This window comes from Lepidochelys olivacea, assembly GCF_965140295.1.
Source record: "Lepidochelys olivacea isolate rLepOli2 genome assembly, chromosome: 2".
NCBI lineage: Eukaryota > Metazoa > Chordata > Testudines > Cheloniidae > Lepidochelys > Lepidochelys olivacea.
Window position 1 is genome coordinate 127,710,738 of NC_140412.1, and position 22,764 is coordinate 127,733,501.

General features: G+C 39.1%; 1 protein-coding gene across 1 annotated transcript in view; it reads left to right on the forward strand.

Moving 5' to 3' along the window:
- Window positions 1-3,592: 3,592 nt before the first annotated feature.
- Window positions 3,593-22,764, forward strand: part of CDH9 (cadherin 9) — a 136,460-nt gene continuing 117,288 nt past the window's right edge. The window contains exon 1 of the mRNA XM_084619616.1: window positions 3,593-3,854. The gene's annotated coding sequence lies outside the window, so the exon portion shown is untranslated. The remainder of the gene's footprint in view (window positions 3,855-22,764) is intronic.

Genomic DNA, 22,764 nt, shown 5'->3' on the forward strand with positions numbered 1-22,764 from the left:
GCTATCTTTAGGCAAGGGGCTAGATCCTCAGGTAGGGCTGAGGAGCACTTTGTGGAGTTGAATGGGAGGAGTGTATGGACATGCCCTTGGGGTTTCTCTGCATGAGGCTAGTCTCCTAGCACAGGTTAGTATACCCAAAACGGTATAAAGAATGCTGAGGCAAAAAGAAGCCCTGGCTACCCTTGACAGGCATGCCCCTGTTGGCAACCTGTACAGGGGTCACACAGGAGTCAATATGATGGTTCTACACCTCCAAGCATCCTTCTATTCAGGGAAAATCTCAAACATGCTAGAGCCACCAGGCTTAAGGCTGCTTGTGCCATGGAGCATCAAAAGCAGATGGCATATGGCCCCGAACTGGGGCCAAGATGTTCTGTTCTGCTTTGCTATTGATTGAACACATAATTCTGTGTAACTGGTGAAGACAAGAATCCCATCACCTAACTCTTCAGTATTTCTACTGTTAATTAAAGCAGACACAGCATGAGATAAAAGTGCTTATTAAAACTTTTCTTGTTTTCTACATGTTTAGTCAAGATACATTAATTGTTTCTGGGTTTTTTTTGTTGTTGTTGTTTTGTTTTGTTTTTACCTTTGCTTTCAAAATAATGGGCCAAAATCTGACTTCTGTTACACACATGCAGGTACTTACTTCAATGGAGTTGTATGTGTGCATAGTATCAAAGAGTAGAAATTAGTTAATTTAGGGTCCAGTCCAATTACCATTGAAGTTAGTGGAAAGACTGTCACTGATTTTGATTTGTATTGGATCTGATCCTTAAGAATGTCAAATGGGATTCTGACAGTGAAATGGGTCATTAGAAACAGCCTGCTGTGAAGATAAGCTTTATGATTCTTAATCAATGAGGGGTGGGTGGTATTAAGGAAGAACTTATTCATAAGTAAATTATTCTTTGTTCTTTAAAGAACTCAATTTGGCTGGTTGAGCTACACAGGAACATAAGACACAGGACTTAAAGGGATCTCCTGGGTCATCAACTTCAGCCCCCTGCTATCATACGAACCCCATTATATAATCCCATTCATAGACTTAACAAGTTCCATTTTAAGACTAGTTAGGTTGTTTGCCCCCACTACGCTTATGGTTAGAAACCTTCTTATTCCCAGCCTAAATGTATTCATGGCCAGTCTATATCCATTTGTTCTTGTGCCAATATTGTCGTTTAGCTTAAATAGTGCAGCCCCTTCCCTGGTGTTTACCCCCTGATATATTTATTGAGAGCAACCATATTCTCTCATAGACTTCATTTTGCTAGGCTAAATAAGCCAAGCTCTTCCACTGTCCTCTCATAAAGTAGGCACTCCATTGTCCTGATCATCCTAGCAGTCATTCTCTGCACCTGATCCAGTTTGAATGAATCTTTCCTGAACACACGTGACCAGAACTGTATACAGTATTCCAAATGAGGTCTTACCAGTGCCTTGTACAGTAGTACTTCCTTATATCTACAGGAAATACCTCTCCTGATATGTTCTAGGATTGCATTGCCTTATTTATTTATTTATTTATTTCAAACAGCTGCACCACACTGTTGCCTCACAGTCATTCTGAGTTCTGCTAATACACCCAGGTCTTTCTGGTTCTCAGTTGTACAACTGAGTACCACTCTGTTGTATTCCAATGAGCCCCCAGCTTACAGCAGAAATTCTTATTGTTAGTCCTTTAGTGCATAACCTTGCAGTTTGGACTATTAAATTTAATCTAATTTCTATTACTCCAGTCCTGTAGGTCATCAGATTCACCCTGTATAATATTCTGCTTCTCCTCTTATTGTCATCTTAACACTGCTCTTTGTTTTAGTAAATTTTCTCTACAGTGATGAGCAGATTTTTTCTTCCTGGAAAATCCAAACCAATAATCCTAATAGTATTTCAGACGTATGAACTGGTGTCACTACTTATATATAAGTAGGGCACTACCAAATTTACAGCCACGAAAAATGTGTCACAGACCGTGAACACACACACAGACCTTTTTTGTGTTTTTGCCCTATACTATTCAGATTTCATGGGGGAGACCAGCATTCCTCAAATTGGGGGTCTTGACCCAAAAGGGAGTTGCATGAGCATTGAAAGGTTATTTTAGAGGTGACTGGAGAGTGGCGGGCTGTTAGCCAGGCACCCAGCTCTGAAGGCAGCACCCCGCCAGTAGCAGTTCAGAAGTAAGGGTGGCAATACCATGCCATGCCATCCTTCCTTCTGTGCTGCTGCTGGTGGCAGCTCTGCCTTCAAGAGCTGGGCTCCCAGCCAGCAGCCGCCGCTGCTCTCTAGCTGCCCAGCAGCAACACAGAAGTAAGAATGGCAATACCATGACCCCTCTAAAATAACCTTGCAACGCCCCTTTTGGGTCAAGCCACTACGATCACGGTACTTTGCAATTTCAGATTTAAATAGGTGAAACATTAAATTTATAATTTTTAAATTCCTATTATCGTGCAATTGACCAAAATGGACTGTGAATTTGGTAGAGCCCTACATATGAGGTACTTTTGCATCTCTTCATCTGAAACAGAAATACACTTCTAAATTAGCCAGAGTAAGAACATATGCCCTTTGTGCTGTTTCAGTGGTGCTCCACATAGACATTTGGATATTCCTCTGTTGCCCTACACCACCCCCGCAAGCCCACTGAAGGGTGTATTTGCAGCATGGATGGACCATATTCTGCATCAATGATCCTGACGAGTAACAGGCTCTACAAGGTCATTACAAGTTTATGGTCACCATAACTTATGACAGTGAGTGAAATAACCTCAGCTGTCCCTGGCTGAAGCCACAGGCTTCCCAAGCGATAAGGTCGAAAAAAGATTGGACGCAGGTATGGGGTTTATATTTATATTTTCATCAGTGCTGTGGTCTATTGAGGCCACTATCTGATGCTTCAGATGTAGGTGAAAACCAATCAGAACATATCTAGCTAAACATGTACTGTCATACACTGGGGGAGGTAGGAAGTGGGGAACAGAGATTCCTTCCTGTCCCCTGTAGGTAATCAGACTGCACTGTGAAGCAGGAAATTTGATTACCCTTAGCTGGCAGAACTATATGTCAGTAATTGTGCTAGAACTGTTAACCATGACAAGTGAAACATTCTCAATAATGTGGCATTATGTGCGTTTTGAGATGCAATAACACCCCCATAATTTACCAATCTCTGTAAATGAATCTAATGCTGTAAATTTGGGAGTGGGTGGGGGATCTTCTTCACCTTCTCTTTCTTTCAACTTCAAATCTTTTGTCCCTGCACTGGCACCAGGTAATATCAAATTCTTCAGTGATTGCGTGTGCACAAATGGCATTGAATCACGATAGATAATGCAGGTAAATCTTTTCTCCAGATGATTTACAGGTTACAGACATGCCTTCACCTTTATTATTAAAATTGAAAACAGATTAAACTGGGCTGATTAACTGAGACTTCAAACCGTGAGGCTCATTCTATCAAAAAGGGGTCCTTGACAAAGCCCTCCTCTCAGTACCCTCCCACTGCATTCACTTGCAAATCACTGTATGCCTGGAAAAGCCTGCACTCACCCCAGCCCCAAACCTTCTCATGTTGAGCACTGCAGCTCCATCAGCAGCAATATCTCTCTGTGTGAGGGACGTTTCTTATTAATCATGGGCACTGAATGGAAACCAATCAGATAGAGAGTCCCTTTGGCTTCAGCTCCCTGCCTGCCTGAGTTAAAAGTGACGCTGGGAGAGAGGGAGCCCCAGTTAGATCCAGCAGTGGAGATACTGTAACAGGCAGCAAGAGGGAAAGCAGGCAGAGAAGCAGCACTGAGCAGTGCAGCCCTGAGCCAAGCTAGATTCACTTTACATTGGTGAATAAGGTAAGAGGATTAACCTACTTTAGCCTTGGAATTACTGGCAGCAAAAAGTGGAAACTTTTCTTTAAAAGAAGTTGTTCAAACCAGCAGTGATCCTTGATTGTTACCTTTTCTGGTTTGGTTTGGTTTCTTTTCTTTTCTGGAATAAGAAGGAATGGTGGGGGGGGGGGGAGGAGGGGAAGGATTTTGAGACTATGTTATAAAAAATATTGTAATACACTATTGAAAGTTGAAACACAAAACTTGCAATGCCTGGTTAATTTCCTTGAATATTACAATATATACATAGAGACTGCTTTATGTGTATTAGGAAGCTTTATGCTATTAGACAGTGTCAATATACAGTAAGTTCTATTTTATTTGTACTTTACCAGTATATCCTAACATTTTTATGCAGGCTAGTCTCTCTCCTCTTCTGTGTGTTAGCTGCAATCCCCCCATCTTTGATTTCTATTTTTATTGAAAGGATCTAGTCAGAATTCACTCTAGATAAAAGGATAAACAAGAAGCAAGTTTTAGCCATTAAACTGTGTGAAAAAAATCCCTATCTCTGTAGGGCTAAAAGAAAAATATCCATATTTTATATATAGTTGATATAGGAGAAGAATTGACGGTCAGTTAAAGTGACTGTTAGCATAAGGTTCAGGGACCTGGAGAGGTAACGGTAATGCTCCTTGGGATATTCTGAGCAGTAAGTCAAAGGCAGCCAGATTGAAGTATATGGCTACTTTCCAGAAGTGCTAACTAACTACCTAGCCAACATGATATTTAGAAACAGCAAACTGGATAGAAATCAAGGCAGAAAGAATGAAAGGCACAATTGATATTTTGACTTCAAAGTAATCTGCAGAATGCAATTATTTGATAAATGACATTTTTTACACATACAAAAAACATGCAATCACATCAATTCAATTTCAGTGAGCACACAAGTCTCAAACAAAGAATGATGAATACCAATGTTAAGGAAATCAATATTCCTTGTAATAATGTAGTGGTCTGAATACTGTAGCTGTATGCATACCGTACCAATTTATCCTCTTGCAGACAGTTTAAAATAATGAGTCAGTATAATAGAATAGGAGCTCGTTTAGGGTAATTTCCTTTTGCAGCAGACAAGTTTACAACCAGGAGTCCAATCCTGCTCCTAGTAAAGTCAGTAGCAAAACTGCAGTTGACTTTAATATGAGCAAGATCATGCCCCAGAGCAATGTACTTGAGTTCAAGTTTCTTATGATATGAGTAAGCCATGCACTGGAGTTAAAAATCAATGAGTATTCTTCACGTATAACAGTTAAAATAGCTTAAGTAGTAGGGTCAAGCATCTTCCTTATTAATGAGACTGGTCAGAGTAGTGGAGTTTATTGAGGACAGGTAGTGGTTTTTTCACCCCCTCTAAAGGATATTAATTAAATTTTAAACATGAATAGATATACAATTAAACATTTAGACCTTGTGCCTTATATTTTGTTGTCACCTGTTGTAATGTTTTATTAGCAATAACATGAGACTTTTACATGAACAGGCACGTTATGCAGCCAAACAATTATAACAAAAGCACAGCCCTTAAAAGATGAATAATGTGAATGTTAACTGAGGAAAGTGTGTCTGTTTTATTTAGTATTGTAAACCACCAAAGTTGTACCCAATATAGTTGTCATGTCTCTGTTTTTCTCTTAATATGTTTGGACTACACATATATTTCTCTTAATATGTTTGGACTAAACTGTTATACATTTGGTTGCATGAAGGGATAACACCTATTATTATTATTTTGATAAAAGCTATAATAGGGATATTAATAAAATTCAATGTGTATTACATACGTACAAAAAGAAGCTGAAAGACAAAATAAGTATGGCAATATTGTATCCTAGTCTCTGTGCATCTTATGTTAAGATTCCTTCATATTTTCTGTATAGAAGCTTTTTAACTTGCCTGGTGAATTGGCCATTATGAATAAGGACCAAAATTCCAGTTATCCAGACTTCAGGATAACAGCTCATTTATAGAGGTGTGCATATTCTTTTCGTCTGAATGCTTGTCAACAAGGATACTGTACAGCATGTTAGTTATGTTGGGCTGGCAGAAATACTCTGTGATCATTAGATCAACCAATGAGAATAATTTAGTTCCCCAGTTTAGGTGCCAAATAGAAAGTAATTACTTAACTACGACCTTATTCATAAGGCTATGAATAGAACCAAACAACTTACTAGTAACATCTGATTGTGTCTGGAAATCTTTGAAAATTGAAATGGTTTCTGAAAGTCTAGCCAGCCACTAGGTCACAGGTATTCAGCTGGCAAAAACTGTATGATGTGGGTGTGGTAAATAATATGGTTCAAAATTTCCTCTGAACATCAATTTCTTCAGAAGTTGAAATGTGGTAGATTAATTTCAATTCCATCTGAGGAATACTGCCAACAACCTGGCAAGATATGACCCTTAAAGGCACATTATTTCCGGTATTTTGGTTTGATTTTAGGAGGACACAAAAGATGTAGCAGCTGTTTTCAAATACAGAACTGCTATCCTGTCTTTATTTCTTCCTAATCAAGATTCTTCCAAGTGCTCAGTGATGTGGTAAGTCCTTATTGGAAATGAACACTCGGTTATGTTCAAAGAGTCATTGCATACAAATTTTCACAGTTCATGAAGAAATTTTATGCTTGTGGAAAATCATCTGAACAAGTCTGGAATTGGGCTAGTATTGTATTAATGCCCCATTTCCTCAGTGTGTACTATTTAACTGTAGGATGCTGCTGAAACAAAAACCTACACAAAGATGCTTCTGCTCTCATCAGAGTGCCTTCTGAATTTCTAGGGCTTGCAGCAGGTGATACATGCAAATTGTATCTGGAGAAGCACAAATATTTGAACATGAATAGGGATGTCTGAGTGGAAGCAGACTGCATTTTGTGTGTGTGAGCTTATGAAAAGTAATTTTGGGAAGAAATAAAGTGAAGGGAAATGACTCACAAACCTGAACAAACAGAATACCAGGAGAAGCATTCATTCCTTTCACATTTAAACAAATATCAGATTGATAGCAAATTTTGCTGTAGGATAAAAAAACAGATAATTGTGTTGTCTTTCAGGGATTGACCATGGTAAAAAGATCTGATAACTTAAAGTCTTCTCACATTAGAAGCCCACTAGATTTTTTTCTTGAGTGACTAAACAAGACAGTATCATTTTGATCAGATGACTGTTCATGTCCTTCCTAGTGGACCTAAGCTCTGCTCCTTGGAATTCCATGGAAATTAATGAGAATTTTATCACTGACTTCAATAAAGGGAGGATAAGGACCATAGAAAATACTATGTATATATAGGTGCAGCTTAGAAGAAAGTTCTAGACTCAGAAAGTGCTAGAGCCAAATAACTGTTCAATCCTGTATGGAAAGGAGTGGCATGTTTCATTTGCTAATTATAATGGGGAGAAAGGATTATCCAGTGTTTATGACACTAGCCTAGGATTTGGGAAATCCAGGTTCAGTTCCCTACTCTGCTACAGACTTCCTGTGACAGTTTGAGCAAGTTTCTGTGCCTCAACTCCGCATCTGTACAATGGGGATAGTAGCATTTTTCTACTCACAGAGGTGCTGTGAGAATAAATACCTTACAGATTGTGAAGTGCATTGAGATCTATTGGTGAAAAGCACTGTAATATTATTATAACGACTTAGCTCTTATATATCACTTTTCATCCATGTATCTCAAGGGGTTTGACAAAACAAGGTAAGTAGCACTATCCCCATGTCACAGATGAGGAGACTGACACACCAGAAGCTGAAGTGACTTGCTCAAGATCACACAGCAAGTCAGTGGCAGAGTTAGAAATACAAGCAGCATCTCCAGTCCAATATCTTATCCATTTCAACACTGCCTTTCCATGATAAAAATCTGCTCTTGAATTATTAAGTAGTCTCTTATAAAATCTATTATTTAAAAACAATGTTTCTAGAGCAGAAATATGGGAATGCACAACATCTTTCCATATATGATACTTTATGTATTCTGAAATCAGTGAAATGCAGCTTTCTATTTACATTTCATACATTTTGCTAACAGGGTATCTAGAATATAAGGGCCAACTTAGATTTTAGACCCAATTTACCCTGTCCCAAGATGGCATCATCGTGGCTTTGTTGTTATAAACTACTGACTTCAAAAATGCCAAACCATAAAGACTCAAATGTGTGAGTGTACATTTGTTGGCTATTAAATATTATCCACGTTGTTCTGACCCCCACAGACCTTACTCAAGGGAAGAAAAAGCCATGTGTCATTGCACAGAGACCCAAATTTTCACTCAGACACAGAAAATATTTTTCAACAGCTCATTTAAGCACATGGAAGAAGAGCTGTTGAACTCTGCACAGTAATCTAACACCACTGAAAGCATCAGTGAAAGAGGAAAAAGTATGGGTAATGTATCTATGTTTGTTAAGGGAATATGAAGTCATTATTAACTATACTAGTAGAACTTCTCAATATTATTCTTAGGGGCAAATACTCAGCTGGCACAAATCATCATAGCTCCACTGAAGCCAATTGAAATCAATTTACACCAGCTGAGAATCTGCCTCTCAGTATTTATGCCATCTGACAGTTTATACGGGCATATTTCATTTATCCCATTAGTTTTGGAAATTGAAAATCAATTTCACGGGTAATGAGTTGATCCAAACCCCCACATTTTCTGCTGATGAATAACACACTTTTTGGCATTCCTTAACAATAAAAAATCAGTGAGTGTGAGAGTATAAGTGTTCATAAATGCAAATTAAAAGGCATGCCTTGTATCAGGCTCTAAAATCTTCATATCAAATTATCATCATGGTTAATATCTTCCATTTCCCCCATTCTTCCATCATTTAATATATGTTATTCACCTCTTGATGAGGAGGTGAAAAATATTCATCTATTACATCTGATTTGAGATAAAAGACATAATGCCTAGATATTATGAAAGCAAATTGGATGATTTTAAAATCCAGAATTTTCATGTTATGATATGATCAGAAGGTGCTAGAAAACTGGTGACATATAAATTTAATGAATCAATGTAATCCCAGCTCATGTCATTCTTAGTGAGCCAAGCATGGAAGGAATGATTTTTAAACAATCAAATTTAATTGAAAGCAAGCATCAGACTAAAATGGGTTTCCTAAGTATTTTACAATGCTGCTTCTGTCAAATAGTGAATCTATTTACTTATTCATGCTGCTCTTCATCATATTGTGATAATGCAAATATCCCATTTAATATAATTAGGAACCAACACATGCTTGCTTTCTTGCTCTCTTTCCTTCTCATCTGTTTTGTCTGTTTATGTGAACGTGATTTCTATGAAACCTGTGGAAATCAATCTGGCCTTGGATTACCCAATAGCCTCTTGTAAAACCCGTTGTTTCAAAAGCAGTTTTCTATAATCTTATTTATCAAAAGGCAACATAGAGATTCTACCAGATTCTGCAGCAGTTACTGGCATTGAATACCATTTAGTAATCAGAGTACTCCCATTGAAGCCAATAGAACCACCTTTGTGAGTACACACCAGTAAGAAAGAGTTGCAGAATCTGGCTGTTTAAAATGACCTCTGTCTGACAATAATATTGCACAATCCTGTCACATGGAGTTATAATAAATATCACATTGTGGAAGATATTTTCCCCCTTTCTTTCAATGTCTGAAATAGGTCTAACCTTTATTTCCCTATGCAAAATAAAATAAAATAATCCAAAAATTATATGGGCCTGAAGAAAATCATAAATGTTAGAAATTAATGTTTATTTCTGATCCTTTATTAATTATTCTTATTATTTAGAATCTATATTGCGGTAGTGTGTAGGAGCCCAAGTCATGGAGCAAGAGACTATTGTGCTAGGCACAAAGCCAAAAGATGGTCCTCTGCCCCAAAGTGTTTACAATCTATGTGACACACCTCATGTTTCATGATTAAGACACATTTTTGGATGACATTTATATCTTTTCTATAGAAGGCAGCATAGCCCAGTGGATTCCCAACCTTGTCACTGCCTTACTGTGTGACTATGGGCAAATTAGTCCCCATCCCTGCAGTTAAATATCCTCATCTGTGTAATGGAGATAATGATATTTACTTCTTTTGAAAAACAGTTTGAGCGCTATGGGCATAGTGAGCTACAAAGAGCTAGATATCTATTAATTAATTATTATTATTATTATTATTAATAATATTATTAACAAGACAAGGAACACACATCACTTTAAAAGAGCAATTCTCACACATTTTCATAGCATGGATCACATTTTAATACAGAGATTGCCTCAGACACCACCTACCCTTCCACTCATGGTATCATAACATACCTGCAGCAAACACGAAACCGGCGACATAGCAAAGGAATTTTAGCGAAAGTATTGAATATACTTTTAGTTGCCTTTTAATGTAATTTAGAGTCTGGAAATAAGGATGGGGAGCACCAGCCACATGTGAACAGTCAACTTTCTGCAAAGCACCTGCCAGTGCTCCATGACCCACCAAAGACCAAGAGACCACAGTTTGAGAACTTCTGCTTTAATGTGATTATTCAGTAATGGCAAAAGTTTCCCTGGGGCTTGAAAGATTGAGGAGAAGGGGTTTGTCAGCACCACAGATTTATTATTTATTTGGAATTCTATACAACAGAAGGATGCTTGTCCTGGGTTCTAGGCACCCTTTGCCATTAATTAAAATATTAATGAACATTAATGCAAACATGCCATTCAAGAGTCATTTCAAAACCTAACAAGCACTACATTTTGTCTTGCCTCACCATATACCCTACACCACATCATAATCACTGGTCTACACACACATTAGTGAATTATCCTTTCCCACCTAGAGATCAATGATTGAGCCCAAATTAAGGCACATCCTAATAACTAGTGAGCATTAGCACATCATTAAAATACCGCACAATTTGACTTAATTCTTAAAAAAGATGAATCTAGGTAAAGAATGGCTAAGGAGTGGACTATCAAAGTTGCTATAAATCAGGACTGAGATACCCTGGCATTCAAATGCAAACCGCTGCCAACATTATCTCTAGTCACTGCTACTTTCCCCTTTACAAAAAACAAATTCATGGCTACATTTTAGTGCAAATATGTTCCACATAAGAGCCTACACACTAGTTAGCAGCCCCATATTGCATATGCTTCTCACATTTTTTGTGGCTAAATGGACACACCAATTCTAGATAACAATAGTTTTCCCTGAAACCCATTGATTTTTAAACGATTTGTTTGAAAATTACTTGTAGGGTGAAATTTACCCAATGGCTCTCCAGATATTCCATTGTACTGTCACACAGGTCGTTGGCTATCTTTAACTCCTTGCAAAGCTGCACAGCAATGGCTGATAGCACCATGTTAGTGATGTTCTCACGTTATAAAGACAAAATTTGTACTGTAATGATCCTAAACTCTTCCTAGCAGATGGAAAGAGTTATAGAGGCATCTGCATGGCTTTTACATTCTTAACCAAGAGCAGTATTTATGCTCAAAGTTTACATTTTGTCCGGGACTGAATCAAGGCATAGGCACTATAGTGCCAAGACTAAGGTCTTAGTTCTTCTGATAAAAATGAGAGTCTTGCCTTTCTTTCTTTCTTTCTTTCTTTCTTTCTTTCTTTCTTTCTTTCTTTCTTTCTTTCTTTCTTTCTTTCTTTCTTTCTTTCTTTCTTTTTTAAGTAAATTACTTGCTTCATGGTTTTGAAGAAAAACTTGAAAAATATGATCCAAGTGTAACCAACACAGTAACATCTGCCTAGTCTGCAGACAGCCTGAAACAACAGCTCTGAGAAGTGTGAACTGACCCACACATCGCAATAGGATGTTATCTCCAAGATCTACTGCCCTGGAGGGCCCTACCAGCACTGTCCCTGCAGGGGACTCTACATGGGGCAGGAGGAGAAGGGCACTTCCTCATCCATCCAAACATATACATCCAGGCTACTTATGTAAATAATAAGAGGCCCACCTCTTCCATTCACAAGGGGAGGAAGGGGCCCTGGTACCTCTCTTAAAGGGACAGGAGATTACCATGCCACTGTCTCCTGTGAAGGAACTGGGGCACCTTCACACTGCCACTCCAAGGGTATGAGGGCATCTCTGCAGGGGGGAAGCCACAGGTAGCCTCAAATTTTCATGTGCCTATGGTCCTGGATCACCTTTATCCAGCCCTGATTTTGGTGCAGTACTATGGAATGCTGCACCATTGCAGGGGCTAAGTGAACCACTGTTGAAAGCATAACAGCTACACAGTTTGCCTACACAGTGTTTGCAACAGTAATGCTTTAGCCTCTGCTTTATAAAGTATGAAAGCTGCTATATAAAACATTCTATTAAGGGATATAAGTAGGGGGAGATTGCTGCAGAAATGGAACATAAATGAGTCACATTAATTTTATGCTCCCCTCACCTCGAGTTGATTGCCACAAATTAAATTTCATGCTAGTCAGCCTGAGCAGTTAGTAGGAAAGAAATCAATCCTGAACTTCTGGTGACCGTGGTAAAAATATATGTTTGTAATGTATGCAGAGCATGTAAACCATGCATGTACTCGGATCATAATACATTGGCATGACAAGATCCCTATGGAATATATCCTAGCTAGGATCAGACTATGGTGAGATGGCTAGATGTTTTGGGCAAAGGGAAAAATCTGCTGGCTACCTCAGGTGTGCAGCCTTGAGCAGCAAGCCCACACTAATAAATATCAAAGAAGAAATCCCAGGGGAATAGCTGCTCTCCACACACTATCAGTACAAAAGGAGAAAGTTTAAAAGATTAATCAAACAATTTGTTAGTAATAATGCCTAGCTCTTATATACCACTTTTCATTAGTAGATCTCAAAGCCCTTTACAAAGGAGGTCAGGATTATGATCCCCATTTCATAGATGGGGAAACTGTGTCCCTAAGAGCACCCCCAATGCCAGATGGTACTGTTGTCATGACATTTACCCAAAAGGTGGTATGTAATATATCATGTATAAACTAATAACTCATTGATTATTAATATTCTTGTGTGATGTATGTACGGTTAACCCACAAAAATCTTTACAGATGTGCTGGAAATATGAGCCTAAAACGTTTTTAAACCTGGCATTTCAGGGAGGAGGGAGCTGATAATCAGATTTTCTCCAGACAAATAAAAGAGGCCAATACCTCAGAAGAATACATTTCAAAGGTTTACTGGACTATAAAGAGAGACAGAGAGAGCACAAACCCCTACAGCAGGGGTTCCCAAAGTTGGTTTGAGGCTTGTTCAGGGTAAGCCCCTGGCAAGCTGCAAGATGCTTTGTTTACCTGAGCGCTGTAGATATGGCCACTCGCAGTTCCCAGTAGCTGCGGATCACCATTCTCGGCCAATGGGAGGTGTGAGAAGTGGTGGCCCACGCCACTTCCCGCAGTTCCCATTGGCCGGGAAGAGTGAACCGCAGCCACTGGGAGCTGCAAGCGGTCATACCTGTAGATGCTCAGGTAAACAAAGCATCTCGTGGCCCACCAGGGGCTTACCCTGTACAAACCACAAACCAAGTTTGGGAACCCCTGCCCAAGAGTTAGCTATCTCTTGAGGGAACAAAGAAACCAGCAATATCATTTTGTAAGGGTGAATTCTGGCTGGAACAGCCAGCCATGTTGGAGAAGTTGCTGTAAGTAGGGAAACCATCTTGAACAAGAACATAAGAATGACCATACTGGGTCAGACCAAAAGTCCATCCAGCCCAGTATCCTGACTACCGACAGTGGCCAATGCCAAGTGCCCCAGAGGGAGTGAACCTAACAGGCAATGATCTAGTGATCTCTCTCCTGCCATCCATCTTCACTCTCTGACAAACAGAGGCTAGGGACACCATTCCTTACCCATCTTGGCTGATAGTGATTAATGGGCTTAACCTCCATGAATTTATCCAGTTCTCTTTTAAACCATGTTATAGTCCTAGCCTTCACAACCTCCTCAGGCAAGGAGTTCCACAGATTGACTGTGTGCTGAGTGAAGAAGAATTTCCTTTTATTTGCTTTAAACCTGCTACCCATTAATTTCATTTGGTGACCCCTAGTTCTTATATTATGGGGACAAGTAAATAACTTTTCTTTGTTCACTTTCTCCACACTACTCATGATTTTATATACCTCTATCATATCCCCCCTTAGTCTCCTCTTTTCCAAGCTGCAAAGTCCTAACCTCTTTAATCTCTCTTCATATGGGACCCATTCCAAACCCCTAATAATTTTAGTTGTCCTTTTCTGAACCTTTTCTAATGCTGGTATATCTTTTTTGAGATGGGGGGACCACATCTGTACACAGTATTCAAGATGTGGGCATACCATGGATTTATATAAGGGCAATAAGATAGTCTCCATCTTATTCTCTATCCTTTTTTTAATGATTCCTAACATCTTGCTTGCTTTTTTGATTGCTGTTGCATACTGCGTGGACGTTTTCAGAGAACTATCCACAATGACTCCAAGATCTTTCTCCTGATTAGTTGTAGCTAAATTAGCCCCCATCATATTATATGTCTAATTGGGGTTATTTTTTTCAATGTGCATTACTTTACATTTATCCACATTAAATTTCATTTGCCATTTTGTTGCCCAATCACTTAGTTTGGTGAGATCTTTTTGAAGTTCTTCACAGTCTGCTTTGGTCTTAACTATCTTGAGCAGTTTAGTGTCATCTGCAAACTTTGCCACCTAGCTGTTTACCCCTTTCTCCAGATCATTGATGAATAGGTTGAATAAGATTGGTCCTAGGACTGACCCCTCTCCATTCTGAAAATTTACCATTTATTCCTACCCTTTGTTCCTTGTCTTTTAACCAGTTCTCAATCCATGAAAACCAGTTCTCAATCCATGAAAGGATCTTCCCTCTTATCTCATGACAACTTAATTAAGAGCCTTTGGTGAGGGACCTTGTCAAAGGCTTTCTGGAAATCTAAGTACACTATGTCCACTGGATCCCCCTTGTCCACATGTCTGTTGACCCCCTCAAAGAACTCTAATAGATTAGTAAGACATGATCTCCCTTTACGGAAACCATGTTGACTTTTGTGCAACAATTTATGTTGTTCTTTGTGTCTGACAATTTTATTCTTTATTATCAATCATTTCAACTAATTTGCCTGGTACTGATGTTAGACTTACCGGTCTGTAATTGCCAGGATCACCTCTAGAGCCCTTCTTAAATACTGGTGTTTCATTAGCTATCTTCCAGTCATTGTGTACAGTAGCTGATTTAAAGGACAGGTTATAAACCATAGTTAATAGTTCTGCAATTTCACATTTGAGTTCTTTCAGAACTGTTGGTTGGATGCCATCTGGTCCCGGTGACTTGATACTGTTAAGTTTCTCAATTAATTCCAAAACCTCCTCTAGTGTCACTTCAATCTGTGACAATTCCTCAGATCTGTCAGGTTTGGGAATCTCCCTAACATCCTCAGCCGTGAAGAGTGAAGCAAAGAATTCATTTAGTTTCTCCATGATGACTTTATCGTCTTTAAGTCCTCCTTTTGAACTAGAGCTGATTAAGTTAAGTTTTAGTCTTAGAAGCACATTTTAGTTTTGTTTGTTTGTAACCTTTTTTTATTTTTATTCTTTCTTTATTCTTTGGTATTACTTAATCCTATGCCCTGTTGTTAATAAACTTGTTTTACTTTTATGATAAACTAGCTCGGTGTTTTGTTTGAAGTGGAGGGTTTGTCAATCCCAGCTAATAAACTGCTGTGTACTGTCTCTTTAAGGGTCCTGCAAACTTGACAAAATTTTGTGACAGAAGCTGAGTACTACAAACAGATGTCTGGGAAATTTGAGAATTGGAGTTCACTGACTGTTACCTGCTAGGCAAGATGGATGGACAGAGTCCTGAAGAGTTCGCTGACATGGCAGACAAGATGATGTGTCAGGGAACTGGTAACACAGTGGCTCACAGTTCTGGGAACCACTATCACAGAAACTGAGGCACAGAAAGGTGACTTGCCCCCAAAAATATAGTAGACCAAGTGCTAGAGCTGGGAATAGAACCAGTCTTCTGCCAGTCCAGTGCTGTATCCATTATGCCATTCTGCTTGATCAATAATTGGATTGAATGTACCCTGACTCATCACTCCCAGCACATCATCTGTTCTAACCAATAGGTTAGTTCTGAATCTTCTATTTCCTGGGAGAGGTGCCAGTGACTCAGACTCACTCTGAAGAACAATGATGCTATATGAATATACCTGAAAAGTTTCAGAGATAAGCATCCATTAATTTTCCAATCTTATATAATCTCCTCCAAACAACAGGTGTTTTCTAAACCCCTATCTGAAGAAAAGAGAATTCCTTCCACTTCTTTTCCTTGAGTGGCCAGTCAGGCAACCTGGTCTCTTCTTTTGGTGAATGACAAGTCTACTGCCTTCATCTTGGTGCACCCAGAGCCAGAAATGTCTGTGGTATTTTCTACTGAAATGCCCTTTTAAAATCTGAATGCAAGTGTTAGCAAATCACCAAGATAATCTCTAATCTTTTCATGGTCTAGGGAAGAAAGGAGGGAGTATAGTAACCCATGCAAGGTTTGGGGTGTTTTTTATAATGTGTTTTATTTTTCTCTGAACCCTCCCAATTAATTGCAATTAGACTTTTCTGTGTAAAAAAAATCAAGGCAGGTGACATTAGTTGTTTGTTTTTTTTATTTGGCAAATGTTTCCATCACAAAACACACCCCTAAACTGTGGGAATATCAGCAAAGATAAAGAGACAAATAGGCATGCTAAAACTGGTCTACACAGATCAAGACTGAGACATGATGAATGGTGTAGGAAGCTGTTAAGGCTGCTATCTATGCTATACTACTTCTTGTTGTCTGGGTAAATAGAGGATTATAGGCATTAATAATAAAAAGCTCTCCACTAACATCTGCATTTACCAACAGTTGTTTTCTTATGTGCAGCTAAAAGACAATCACACATTCCTCAGTCAAAGATATAAAAAATATTTGAATGATAACAGGAGGTAGAAAATCCCCAGAAAGGTGAGTATCCTTCATAAGTGGCAATTAGAGTTGTGCACATACATACCCCCACCTCACATGCCCGCAAAGCCCCATCGTTCTTGCACACATGACAAAACCAGTGAAAAAGGGATGTCTTCAGTAGTTTCACAGAAAGTAAATTTGTTTATGGTTCCATCCCAATTTTTCAGTCTTCTGCACAGAAGAAGATTGTCATTTCTATAAGCAAATAAAGAGGAACATTTTTTGCTTTAAAAAACAGTGACAATTCTGTAAACATGGCAAAATTTCTCTTTGGGGGAATTGTAACATATATAAAACTTCATAATTATTTCAAAGGTAGAATCTCATTATTTCTTATTGTAAATCACTGTGCCTGATAGTGGAAATGATTTCACCTATTACCACATTCATGAAATCTAGCAAAAGCTCCTGAAAACCTCTGCTTATGTCTTTTAAAATTCAGTAAACAACAATTGTTGGTTTTAATTGCTCCATTGCTCATCACCTTTTTGTGAGCAGATGTTCATTGTTCATCTGCTTAACATTCTCTAAAACTACTTGTAAAGCGAATCCAAACAAAACGAATGCAAAAAAATATGCACAGGTTAAACAGAAGTGAATCCATACATTAAAAAACCCATTAAATGAAAACGTCAAAGAGGAGAATAAGTTAACATAAGACTGAAGAGTCATGCTCTCTATAGACCATACACTGTATTCAGTTGCTCCCAGGATGGGATCTTTGTATAAGTCGGGAAGGGCACACATCACCCCAAAGAGGTGTGGAGGTCTAGGAACAAGGCCATACCCCTGTCCTTCGGCTGATCCCACAGCAGGCCACATACGCAATGGGAAGCAGTCTGCACCACCCTCCACACACATCCAGCAACTCAGAGAGAGACTGATCTTTCTGAGTTCCCCCGGGTCAATACATTTCCTAATATTGTGCCATTTAGGAACAGGCACATGTGGGTTATAAAGCCTATTTTGTAAAAAATAGTGAAGTGTTAGCAATATAAAACATAATTGCAGCATCTGCTGTTAAATCTTTGCTGAGAGATGGAGGTGGATGGGGTAGGTTGTGAGGACCGCCAGGTGTTTTGTGCTGGTTATAAAAAGCATGGTTTGTCAAAGTGTAGATTAGCAAGCTTCTGCCATGTGGCATTTATCCCCACTGAGAATAACTGGCTGGTGAAAAATAATATGACTCTAATCTTCTAATATCAAAAGCATTACCCTTTCTTGAAATCAAAAGTAAGTGACTTTTATACATTGGGAAATAAAGCCAGAGAGCCCTTTTCTGCTAGAATGGTGTAAATCTGGTGCAACTCCACCAAAGTAATAGGAAATGATCAGTGAAAGCAAACCTGATACCAATGAGATCAGAGTTAGGCCCTTAGTATTTTCACACATTTGAGGTAACACCTTCTACTGTCTAACATATGGAGCTGCCTAAGTGTACTTGTATTTGACTACTAGGAAAATTAGAAACATCAAATGAGGGTGGGGTTGTGGAAAGGCCCTAGGAGTGGAGGTATTCATTCAAAGTAGAAATTGTCAAAAATGGGTTTGATACATCTAGCTAAGCAGTAAGGGGGGAAAGCACAAATACAGCACATGCAGCTAATCCTTAGATTTATATGGTAGGATGAGGTCCAAAGTTAACAACAATACATGCAAAGAGTTAAGACCAAGAACCATTTTTATTAACTCTGCATGACATCACTCTGCATCACTGAAATCAAGTCAGGTGTACTTGTGTATAGCAACTATGTAGGACAATAGATACGTATCATCAGAAACTAAACATAAACTATGTGAATTTGGAGCCCTAACAGATCTCTGATGAAAAACCAAGATCATCTGTGGTATTAATAACCCCAGCTGGAAGGAGAGTCTGTTAAGATATCTAGATTTTGCAATGATTTAAGCCTCATAAGTTACTAAATCACGGATAAAAACCTTGATGAACAAATAAGAAAATGGTTGCACTGCACCTTAAGCAGGGAAGTGGAGTATGGTCTGGCTTGCCAGGGAAAGGAGAATAGCATTTTATGGGTGAGGGATGGGAGAGAGGCTCCAAGGCTGCTGCAAAAGGGGAGTTGGTTAGCCTGGCTATACGGATTCATCCCCTGGGATTGGAAGGACTGCAGAGTTGAAAAGGGGCAAGTCTCTTTTTCTCTGACCAGGCGGGACAGCATCCCCCCCACCGCCCCTCCCTTGGTGCTTGCAAAATACCAGGTTTTCTCAGGACCTGTGGTGGGCATTGCACTAGCCTCTCCTTTTTATGAGAGCTGGGAAGGTATTTTTCCCTCACCACCAGATTGGTCAAGGTGGAGTGCGGGTTTCTTTTGCCTTCCCCACAGTGGGTTTAGGGAGTGCTTTGTTATGGTGAGTAGGGAAGGGAATTAGGCTATATCTCACAACTCATTTTGTAAGCATGGGGTGGATGTCCAGGGCAGGTACTCCATAGGGAAAGGATACAGTGACCAGACAAATAGCTTGGAAAAGGATTTTAAAAGCTGTTTCTTAAAGGAATGGAACAGGGTGGGGGTGCAGGGGAGGTGTTCCTATGACTGGCACAGCAGGGAGCCAACCCCCCTTCCTTATAGAACACCTTAACCCTAATTCACAGAGTGGAGGGGATAGTAAGGTCCCATCAATGGTTTGGTTGGGGGACCTGGATGGAAAAGTGTGGGGCTGGTGAAAGCCTCCCAGGTAAATACTGAATGATCATGGAGTTACCTGCATTGCACACTTTTATCTGACAGGTAGTCCCAGACATCTAACAATAAAGTTGCAGCCTGATTAAAACCATATCAAGTGTCTCCTGTTCTTTCGGTATAGTCAGACAATGAAGCCACTGATATGAGTGTCATTCAAAAAAGTACAACACCCAGAAACAGTGCGTTTCATGAGAAGACATACATAGACAGTGAGCAGTTAATGCAAGGTTAAGGAAGACACTGTAATGAAAATTACACAAATATAATAATGTCCCACCTCAAAAACACTGACATCAATAGGTGGCTTTCCACAGACTTTAATGGGCTTAAAAAAAGACTCTAAAGTTCTACATATCAGGAAAATCTGCACACACAAAAGAACAATTTTTTTTGAAAAAAATGTTCAAAACAAGTAACATGTATTTTAAAAAATATGATGATGCAAGAGCAGCATTAGATTAATTGATTTTTGAAAGAGTGTCCTTTGTTAATAATATGGGAAAGAAAAGAATGTTTTGAACTCTATGAAGCTCCTGTCACTGTTAAACTTGATAGAGGGCTCAAGATAATGTGTTGCCAGAAAAACTGCACCAGAAAATCAGGACTAAATCTGAGGTAGAGAAAACAAAAGTAAAATTTTAGGAATTTATATCAGGAGAAATTGCTAGTAACTGGGATTATCATTATCGAGTGTTAAGTGAATATAAAAATTCACAGTGAGACCACTTAGTTTTACTACTGTGAGTATGGTACCAGCCTGCATTAGGGATGAAAATTTGTGAAAAATTATGAGTGATTAAATGTATACTGCAGGTATTATCTCATGTAATCAAAATAATAAACTAGAATAAATCAAAGATTTGTTTTACTAAATCAGTTGCACCAAAGACAAAAACCAGATCTGTTCAAATCATGAGGAAATCCCAGGTATTACTCTCCGAAGGAGGGGAAAAAAATCTAGTTACACCGAAAGACCAAGTACTTCAGGTGTAAATATACATGATTAATTTAAAGTTATTAAATCAATCAGTGAAAGAAATAACTAGGGTCATGCAATAGCGGATAATAGGGAAAAAAATGGTCTACATACAAATCAGTAAAATAGCACTAAAAAGCATTTGCAGCTTTCAACAGAGGAAAGCATCCAAAAGTTTCAGGTAAAGCACAGTTGCTATACAATAAGAGTTACAATGTGAACATAAACACTGATAAGCTATTGTTCAAAATGTATTTGCTTATTTCTCCCCCCAAAACTTGCAGAACTAGAATTTCTCAAAGGGATGATACCTGAGGGATAGCTGGAGGCAAAGAAAGAAATAAAAATTTCTAGTGATGATCATCATAATTTCATATTGATGGTTGATAATGTAATTTTAAAATTAATTAAATTAACTTCCATGCAGCATAAGGAAAGAAATGCATGCCTCATCCATGAAGGCCATTTGGGTGTGGGCTTATGCAAGAGAGAACCAGAGGAACACATTAATGAGCTCATATGAACACACAGATTGCAGATATGTCTATGAAATATTCAGTATGTCACACATATAGATCACGACAGTTAAAAGGACTGTTACATCTTCACTGAGTACTATAGTGCATTTGTGTTGAGATTTTCTTAATGAAACAACGATACATCATATGAAATTTATCTCTATGATGCAGGATTTCTGATCAAGTGTTTTCAGATCATGATTGTCAAGTAGATGCAGAAAAGCTGTTACAACTGGACAGCAAAGCCATTTTCCTCTTAGGATGTGAATAACTCAGTAACAGTGTGACAAAGAGGCAAACAGAGATCTTCACAAGTACCACTCAAAGAATATTCTCCTGGTCTGCAGATGAGAAGCAACCACCCAAAGGACATACAAGTCACTTTGACTATGTTACCCTTCTCTTTAAATTTCTCCACCGGCTCCTCCTTCTCTACTGAATCAAACTTATTCTACTTGTTTTCACTTTCAAAGCCCTTCACAGTCAATCCCCATACAACCTATCACCTCTCAATTGCTATTCAGTTATCAATGACCACCTCTGATTATACTCATGGTGTCAGCCTCCATTGCCCACTTGTTAAATTTTCAAATAAGTAGCTTGGTGCTTTCTCCCATGATATCTCACAAGTTTGGGAGATGATTCCCATAAATATCCACAAAATTACCTCATTAACAATAATGAAATCCCTCCTCCAAATCTCTCCTTTAGCTTTTGACACAGTATCCCACAGTATTCTTGCCAACAAGTTAAAGAAGTATGGGCTGGATGAATGGACTATAAGGTGGGTAGAAAGCTGGCTAAATTGTCAGGCTCAACGGGTAGTGATCAATGGCTCCATGTCTAATTGGCAGCCGGTATCAAGTGGAGTGCCCCAAGGGTCGGTCCTGGGGCTGGTTTTGTTCAATATCTTCATAAATGATCTGGAGGATGGTGTGGATTGCATGCTCAGCAAGTTTGCAGATGACACTAAACTGGGAGGAGAGGTAGATACTCTGGAGGGTAGGGATAGGATACAGAGAGACCTAGACAAATTGGAGGATTTGGCCAAAAGAAATCTGATGAGGTTCAACAAGGACAAGTGCAGAGTCCTGCACTTAGGACAGAAGAATCCCATGCACCGCTACAGACTAGGGACTAAATGGCTCGGCAGCAGTTCTGCAGAAAAGGACCTAAGGGTTACAGCGGACGAGAAGCCGGATATGAATCAACAGTGTGCCCTTGTTGCCAAGAAGGCCAATGGCATTTTGGGATGTTTACGTAGGGGCATTGCCAGCAGATCGAGAGACGTGAGCATTCCCCTCAATTCGACATTGGTGAGGCCTCATCTGGAGTACTGTGTCCAGTTTTGGGACCCACACTACAAGAAGGATATGGAAAAATTGGAAAGAGTCCAGCGGAGGGCAACAAAAATGATTAGGGGACTGGAACACATGAGTTATGAGGAGACGCTGAGGGAACTGGGATTGTTTAGTCTGCGGAAGAGAAGAATGAGGGGGGATTTGATAGCTGCTTTCAACTACCTGAAAGGGGGTTCCAAAGAGGATGGATCTAGACTGTTCTCAGTGGTAGCTGATGACAGAACAAGGAGTAATGGTCTTCCCATTGCAGTGGGGGAGGTTTAGGTTGGATATTAGGAAAAACTTTTTCACTAGGAGGGTGGT